Raw genomic sequence first — 9,829 nt, forward strand, 5'->3', positions numbered from 1 at the left:
TTTTCACCTTGATTTTGCAGGTTACCGCAGAGGTTGGCGTGTGTTGTACAAGTTAGTCTAAAGTCTTCAAGTTACAGCTCGGAATCAAGTCAAGCCTAGCCAAGTCCTTGTAAGTCAAGCAAAACAAGTTAGCGTTAGTTACTACACATTTTGCTAGAACATGAGAGGTATCCGTTGCATTGCCCTTTGCGTCGTTGCGTGTTCCAGACACTTCCGCGTCCAGAATGTCCATGACGCATAACGCGACACGGTAGAAGACGAGGTAAAGGTTTCCCATCTGCCTACAGTATATTACAGAAGTTATAATGATACGAAGCGGCTTGAAAATGGCAAACGCCTTCCTCTAACTGAGGCATTTGAGCAGCTGGCCTGGCGGACTCTATTGAAGTAACATTTGATTGAATGAATACAAACCGCTGTTTTGCCTCTTACCTTTATGTGCAAATCTGGGTGAGAATGCCAACAAAAGAAGCGGCCAACACTAATGTGACGTGCGTTCTTCACCACGCCAGTGTTAACAGGTGTTGTGTCCAAGTCTGTTCCCCCATCAGATAGCGTTTCCCGTTAGCGGTGCACTTCGCCGTCGCCGGGTTTAGGTTTGTAGGTTACGGTTAGGTGTAGCGGAGCGGTTGGTTGTTTTGGGAGTTATTGGAAATGGGATGATTCTGCCGTTTGGGTATATGAGGACGTGTCGGTCACCACCGAGGGTTTCATCCCCGCGGGGGGGAAGGTGCCGGACGGCCGCTCAAGTGCCCCGAGGGAATGATGTAAGACGTGTGGGTGTGCGCCTTCTCAAAAATGCAAATAAATAAGTAAACACTGTTGCTCCGGACCGCCGACCTGGCTCTCACTTGTTGGCTAGTTGGCCGGTCCCATTGTTGAAATGAGAGAATGAGCCGCCGCTTGTGTGTGTGTGTGTGTGTGTGTGTGTGTGTGTGTGTGTGCGTGTGAACTTGCCTGTGCGTTCCTGTGTGTAATTGAAATACCGTTGACCAATCCCATTGTTGAAGTCCACTAAAATGAACAGTGCTGGCTGCTGGCATTTGGCTGGGCCCAGGAGACCCATCTCTGCTGTGTGTTTGTGTGTGTGTGTGTGTGTGCGTGTGTGCGTGCGTGCGTGCGTGCGTGCGTGCGTGCGTGCGTGCGTGCGTGCGTGCGTGCGCGCGCGTGCGTGCTTGTGTTTAATCTCAGTTTGGCCCATTATTAAGTTGTCTAGCCAAGCAGAGGAGAAGGACATTGTGTGCTCTGTCTCCATATGGAAAACACTTTGTGGTTTTTTTTCTCCCACCTTGCACCTATTCTTCAGAGTATAATGAAGACACATGTGGGACACCACCGGCTACATTAGAGGGAAACCATACCGCTGCACGTGTATCCCAAACACATGTTACTGTCACTATACCGCTGTCTCCAAGATTGCATTTTCTGGGGGTGACATTTTTATCCGGTTTGTAGCCTCATAATGGCTTCCTTTATGTAATTTTATTGCAATTTCCCCCTTTTTTTTTGTTATCATCCTGCCTTTTATAGGGATGGTCATGGAGTATTAAGTCTATGAATCATTACCGTATGTTTAAACTAGGTTTAAGATTAAATACAGGCATTTAAAGTCTTATTTGAAGGAATTAATAGTGTTGTAAAGCACACCACGTGATATCCTCAGGTGTGAGGCTACAATATACTGTAAACTGCTCACGCAAGTGTGCGCACGCACGCACATGGCAGGGCAGTCTGGATATCACTGCACTGTAACATGTTGTAACACTAAATGACCATAGACTGTATATGGACGTAGACACCGTGATCGTCACGTCACCCATTAGTTTGCGGACTCCTGTTTTGAAGCCTGGAGTTTGACATTTTAACTGTCGCCATCTTGGTTATCTGGAGCCAGAAGCAGCTAGTGCGAGACCAGCCCCGACTGCTATTGGTCTGCAATCGTAGAGCTGTCACTGGACAGGCAACATTTCAATCACGCCCCAAACTACTCAAACCATATAGTCTGCTTCGTCTATCTTATTGTAAATGGGACCATAATTCAAAGGTTGAACGTCATGCTGTGTCGAAGAAGACTTGAAACTATTGAGACCATCAACTCATTCTGAAAGTGTTTACTAATGTCATAAATCAAGTGAGAAGTGGGGTCATTTTCCCAACAAATTCTATACAATCAGACTTATTTTTGCAGCCATAGACTGGGTGAGTTATATAAAAGTTAACCCCCATGCATGAATGGTGAAATTAGCTATAGAGCTTCTTTTTTTTTTTACTAGACTGTAAACGTATTTATTTTTGCTGTAAAGTTGGGCATTTTAACATGAGGGTCTATGGGGATTTACTCGCTTTTGTAGCCGGTCTCTAGTGGCCATTTGGGGAACTGCAGTTTTTTGTACTAACGCGTTGGCTTCATTTTTCAGAACCGGAGCTTGGGGCTTGCTTAGTACACGTCTCTGTTTCTCTTTCTCTCACTCACTTTTTACTCTCTCTCTCTCTCTCTCTCTCTCTCTCACTCACACACACTCACACGTATGCACGCACGCACACACACACACACACACACACACACACACTCGCTCGCACGCACACACACACACGCACACACACACACACACACACACACACACACACACACACACACACACACACTGATAAGTGGTAATGGAGGTTGGCTGAGAGTTGGGAGCCGTTGCATAATGGTTATCATCCGATCCCGGCCGGGGACGTTGTCGGGGCTGCAGGCAGGCTGGCTTGACCTCTGACCTTCAGATGTGTGTACAGTATCTGTGTCACATCCACACACAGTGAAGAGCACACACAGCTGTCGCATGGACACTGTGCAACTTTTTAGGAGCTGAGGAAAAATATATTTTTTTATGACTTCCTTTTCTATATTCTTAAATATTCTGTATGTATTATCTACAAAGATGTCGAACATTTTTGAAAACAATGTGTTTGGACATTGATATTTCACTAGTCCTTGGATCTTTTTATTTCACAACAAGAAGCAACAAAATCATCAAAGACCAACATTGGAAGGACTTCAAGCATTTGAAAAAAAGTGTTGAAGAAATTGAGAGCATCATGGTCGTCCATCGCATTTGGAATGGATGACAGTGACGAGTCAATGACAGACATTTGCACTGGCCGGACATAATCGGCACATGTCAAGTCAAGTCAAGTCAAGTTTATTTATATAGCCCTAATTCACAAGCATGTCTCAGAGGGCTTCACAAAAAATATGTCTAGCTAGTTCTAGCTGACACAACAGTAGCAAATTACAGAATAAAGATAACATTTTGAACAATTGATAGAGAAATATAGAAAATATAGAAATGAAGGATAGAGCAGGAGAAGGGAGGAGAGCAGGGGGAATGTGAGAGAGTGATGGGGCTTTCAAACCTGTGAGTCAAACAGTCTCCAGTCACTTCTCCTGAAAAGGCACCGCTGGGATTTGAACCCAGGATCTCCTGTTTACTAAACAGGCGCTTTAACCAACTAAGCCACGGCGCCGCTGTGAGTGAGGTGAGTGCAGTGTTGCCTATGGAGGTGCATATACAGTACTCTACACATGGCGTCCAAACTGCAGTATAGAGGAAAAGAGGATACCGTACCCAGACCTGAGTTTTATGTGTGTGTAGTCATGTTTATAGTCATGATGTCGGGGGACTCAATATAGATAAATTGATTTATTGTATTATGCAAACCCAATGAGTCCTCTATAAGTTTTCTAGCTCTTTTTGCAACTGCTGCGCCTGTTGCTTAATGCACTTTTTATACTCTTTTTTTAAAGTTTTGTTGTGATGCTTTTAAATGTCCATTTTATTCTCTTCTTTTATTCTTTTATTTTCCTGTCATCCATTTTATGTGAAGCACTTTGAATTGCCTCTGTGTATGAAATGTGCTATACAAATAAACTTGACTTGACTTGACTTGACTAGAGGATAGCTGCATTCTAACCCTATTATCCACTCTTAGTGGTAAATATTATGGCAATTAAAAAAGCGAACTGGAACTTAGATCTTCAACATTCTTATTCCTCAATCTTCAGACTGCTGCCAGTCTACAATAGTTCCAACTGTAGTTCCAATATTAAAAACAGGGACCAAATCTTACAGAATAGCCTATACCTGAATCATACACTTTGATCTGTAAGTAAAATATTTGACATACTATGTAGACTTAAAAAAAAAAGAGCCACTGACTCGAACACAAAGGGAGCGTGGATGCTAGAAGAGAGTGTAGCTGATCCAGATGTGCTGAATGAAATCCTCGTGTTGCGTCCCACAAGGCCTCTCAGAGCCTGCTGGATCATAAATCAACATGGTGTCTACATCCACAACAGACGTCCCCTTACACCAACAGGCCTCGCTGCTGCTGCTGCTGCTGCTGCTGGCTGCTACCTCTGCTTGTATACAATGACTCGGCAAACGCGCCCGGAGACGAGGACACATCCAAACACATTGACGACGCTCTGAAATGAGGGAGGGAGGGAGGGAGGGAGAGAGAGGGGGCATGAATGGGAGAGCGAGTGAACGAGAGTGGGGAGAGTAATTTCCGTGAGGATTCACCATATGGTACAAATCTTACACTGGCGCCCTGCACGTTTTCCGACTTCATGCTTCTTATGCAACTTTACGGGAAAAGCAGCGTTTTTATTTTTATTTTTTTTATTCACTGTCTTCGGGGACAACATGTGAATATCACAAAACAACTTGCTCCAAGAAAAGCCACTTTGCGAAGTGAATTGAGAGTACAGTCGTACGTCACCGAATGATTGGATCGCTTGATGCCGGTTCCAAAACCGACCCGTCACCCCTGTTCCCAAGACACTTGTAAAGCTCTAGATGGCGCTGACAGACACAAGGTGAAGGCTATTAAAAAAACACAGCTATGTAATGACACAGATAATGCAGTAACAAATCTACAGTAATAACAGATAATGTCATAACAGATATGTCATAACAAATATGTAATAACAGATATTGTCGCTGTCGGGCGGAAACCTTGTATCTCCGAAAAGGCTATTTTTCACAAGGAAGAAACATTAGTAATAGTAATAGTTAATAGTAATAACAACATCAATAACCAGTAATGTAACATATTTCACTTGGTCCAAAGTACCTGAAAGTTTCACGGGTTATTTTTCGCTACCCACTAAATCCATTTATGGAAGCAAATAAAAAAAAAAAAAGAAAATGACCAAATTTGGAGATACAAGGTTTAATGTCATATCTTTGATCAATATTACAGAAGAAAGCTTTAAAATCTGTGCAGTTGGTGCCATGCAACAGGGCTGGCAAGTTGAACCGGAATAGATGTTGTTCTATCTGTCTGATAGACTGATAACCAGGCGACAAATTACTTTTATTCATTGCCTGCATATCAGATGAAGATAATACAGAGATGCATTTTATGAGGCTAGCTAACATCAAGGTGTCAGATGTAGATAAGATAGACATTCCATACACATTGGATAGACGTTCCATACACATTGGCAGGTGTATGTTACCTAAGGCTATTCTCTGTAATATAGGGAACATATGGAATCCGGTTATTGTCGATATGTTGCTGTCAAATATATCAGTAGTCTAGTGAAGCTGCATTCCAGCTCTGGCAAACAAATGTAAGTCTAACATTTTAAACAGATACAAGCAAGGATATTAAATAATAATAATAATACATATGACTTCTATAGCGCTTTTCTGATTACTCAAAGACACTTTACATAGGCCTAACAGTATAACATAAAACGTACACAAATACAGAACAAAAACAAATATGGGGGGTTACAATATTCCCAATTAAACATTTGTTTTGTGAGGAACTGTGACACATGTTACACCATCCCATAGCTGTATGACTAGCACTCTGTATTTCTCCCCCACCCTCTAGTCATGGTACAGTATAATGCACCTCCATAGCATAGCTGCCATCTGCTATGCCATAACAGATTGCAGGGTCAGCTATGAGCAGCGGCGCCGTGGCTTAGTTGGTTAAAGCGCCTGTTTAGTAAACAGGAGATCCTGGGTTCGAATCCCAGCGGTGCCTTTTCAGGAAAGCTGGGTGGAGAGATGAATTTTGAGACACTGGTGTGAATCCTCGAAGTGGGTGTTAATATAGCTGCCCTTTCCCCTCTGATCCCTTGGTTCAAAGGAGAGGGAGAGAGTCTCCGCCTCCCAGAGACATTTGCAGTCAAGCACTCACCTAGCAGATTACACTCTCAACTCCTTAAAGTGATCTCTGCTACCTTCGCTTTCGAACTTCAACTTTGAGCGTTCTTGCTTATTGTTGTTGTTTAGTTTAGTTCGTCATTTACTGCGTCAAGACCAAGATCATTACCAATTAAATTTTCTTTTGGCTAAACATTCGTGTTCTGAAGCTAACATCAAAATCAGCTATAGTAGAAGTCTGTAGAAGTCTTATTTTATTTAGTGGGCCTTTACATGAAGCACAAAAACATTCCATATATATATATATATATATATATATATATATATATATATATATATATATATATATATATATATATATATATATATATATATGGAATACTTTTTTTAAGTATGTTAATTTTAGCAGTTTGGAGTGCGTTCCTACATGTACCACTTTGCATTTGCTGGAAAACAATAAATCAGCTGCCTTTCGTGTCGTCTTTCAAGTTCACGACAAATCAACGCTCATTCCGTTCTGGTCCTGTCTAATTCTTGGCCCGGAGCCCGGGCGTACTTGACTCGCGAGCCGTAGCGACTTTTATCATTTCCCCTGTGATCCAAAGTGAAGGGAGACGTCAAGACGGAATTCTGAAGAAGGAGACTAAAGGAGAGGCGACTGAGGAAAACTGGGAAGGACTCTCCTTTTTTTTTCCACCCACGATGCCAAATAAAACAGCGAACACGTTTTCTTTTGGAATTTTATTTGTAAATGTGTTTTATGTGGGACAAAGAAAAACAAAAATATAACATTTTTGGCAACTCTTTCTTTTGTAATGTGTTTATATAGCACAAGCAGACTTATTATGTTTCATAATCCATCGTGCTGTACTGCAAATTGCACCTGTCAAATTAATTTGACTGTGACATCTATATCGCTGTGTGCATGGCTTTACTGTATGTCTTATGAGTGTACAGTAGATTGATGAATGTGTTGTGAAACATGTCACCCACCTTTGACAATGTGCTGTTTAAACCCACTGCAAAAGACCAAGTTGCCACTTTTTTTTTTTTACAATATATATTGAATTATCATGTTATGTACATTTCTTTACATAAAGTAGAAATTTTTCACAATCACAGAAATCACTAGAAGAATATTTCTGTTCTCCTTTCAGATGCATATACAGTATTTACATACATTCATGGGTTTACATATAACACCCATTTCATAAAAGCTTTTTTCTTCTGATTGTATGGAAGGAATGGCTGACAAAGCATATATAAAGATAATACACCCCCTCTCCGTACACACTCAATGCAATGCACTGGTAGGTCCGGCAAATCCAAGATGTCCAAAAAACAACTTTCCCACCCCCCGAGTCAACCTTCCACATTCCTTTGCACCTTCAACATTCACTTTCTGCAGCAGACATTTTGTGTCCCACCTATTACTCATTTGGTTTCATTCATTTGCGATGCAAAGTCTGCAAATATATAAATCTGTTGTTACAGAGGCAAAACTAAACACTCACTGTTCCCTTACAGTACAAGAAGACATTCAGACACACATTTCTGCCAAGAGATGCTTATGTTTTTATGTTAGGGAAATGTGTGCTTTTATGCTTTAAAGGAACACTGCCCATTTTCAACCAGCTTTGTATCATCGTTACAACATCAGTAATATATCAATCAGAAAACTGTAAAGTGTTTTAAAGTCATTCATTTAGTTTTGACAGTTATTGAGAGTGGATTTGAGTTAAAGTGTGGACCAATGATGTCATTTTGTGGATGAATGACATCACTCGTGCACAATTTCACTCAAATCAACTCTCAATAGCTGTCAAACTAAAATGAATGACTTCAAAACGCTTTACAGTTTTCTGATCGATATATTACTGATGTTGTAATGACACAAAGCTGGTTGAAAATGATGGGCAGTGTTCCTTTCAATTTTGCCAAAAAGCTATGAACAAGTGTCAAGTTAGCTCTGATACTTCCTCTATGAGACATCATGCTGTGTAACAACAAGTCACCTTTTTTGTACCGTCTAAATGAATTGGACAAATCAACATTTCCCAGATGATGTGATAGAGAATGACAGATGGAGTGAAGAGCACTTTGTTATTATATGCTGTAGCACCACACAGTTCCACGTCTGTCTCCCCAGCTTTTGTTCTCCTCTGAGAGAAAGGCGCAGGGCTGTTCCAGTTAAAGTCGTAAAGTGCTCTGCACCGTAGATACAGTAGCCTGATGTCCAATGCAATTGTCATATCTGTAGGCTGTTGAAATGACAATAAATCTACAGTAGGTCAGGCTGTCAAGAATAGGAATTGGCAAATGGCAACATTAAAGTGCTTGCACAGCAAACTGGCATTGCTATACCGACCAAACTTTATGCTTCTTAGCATTATACATTTATCATTTCTTGATATTTTGTTGAGAGCCTATACTTTATTTTCTGTGTTCTCTCAATGGCCTACTAGTTTTGAAATATTCATTGTTGATATTCATTGGTTGAAGCTGCAGTATTGCCCTGATTTGTTTGGATACAAAAATGGCCATGGCAAAATGACCAGTTGACACAAAAATGCAAAATTACTCAATACTGATTGGAAGGCCAGCTGGTTTGACATACAGTAAAAATTCGAACCATTTTTTGTGTGTGCGTGTTTCTCGATATGTACTGTATCTGTTCGGTACACCTCAGACTACAGTTATACTCTGTGGTTGTGATATGTACCGTATATTATGTTCGGTACACCTCAGACTACAGTTATACTGTGTGGTTGATATGTACCGTATATGTTCGGTACACCTCAAACTACAGTTATACTGTGTGGTTGATATGTACTGTATCTGTTCGGTACACCTCAGACTACAGTTATACTCTGTGGTTGTGATGTACTGTATATGTTCGGTACACCTCAGACTACAGTTATACTGTGTGGTTGTCGAAAGCTCAATGACACGTGATTCCCAAACATACTCTTATCAAGCCAAGTCCACAAACCTTGACTTTAGCTAAATACAGTAAGGGATCCTGGTGGCGAGCGCCGGTAATTCAACATGAACTTGAACTTGTAGAAATTCACACCGTTTTTTCTCGTTGACGTACGACAGTGTGCACTGTAATGAGAGTCCCTTGGGAAAAGACGAGTCTTTAGTGAGAGCTAACAGGGTCATTTCACTCTGATGTCTGTCAAGAACGACGTACGCCAGTGAGAATCAGCAAGGCACCAACGCTTCCTCATACAAGGCTCCACAAGCTAATGTTGCCAGGCAACAAATACAATTCAAGCCATCAAGCGACGGCTTTTTCGCTAATATTGCTTTGCAACAAAATTTAGCTCCGAGAAGTAAGAACGGAAAAAACAGACGACAACAACAACACTGTGGCTTAAAATAGTTGCAGACCCCCTCAGGGTTGCAACTCTTATAGATAAAAGGCTTTCTACTCGATGGGGTAGGTACGCCAACATACTGTACATAAAGTGTAAAAATACTTTTGAACAGCAAATCTTTCTTTAGAGCTTCAAATGATTGTAGTGAAAATATTTGAATCAGACGACGACAAAAAAAAAAAAAAAAAAGTTGTAATATACAAGAAGCTTATTACACCTGGGAGGGTGTTAAATGTCAAGTAACAGTTTTCTGCTTCGTCTTTTTGAGTCCTTTCC

This window comes from Poromitra crassiceps, assembly GCF_964638095.1.
Source record: "Poromitra crassiceps genome assembly, chromosome: 20".
Classification (NCBI taxonomy): Eukaryota; Metazoa; Chordata; class Actinopteri; order Beryciformes; family Melamphaidae; genus Poromitra; species Poromitra crassiceps.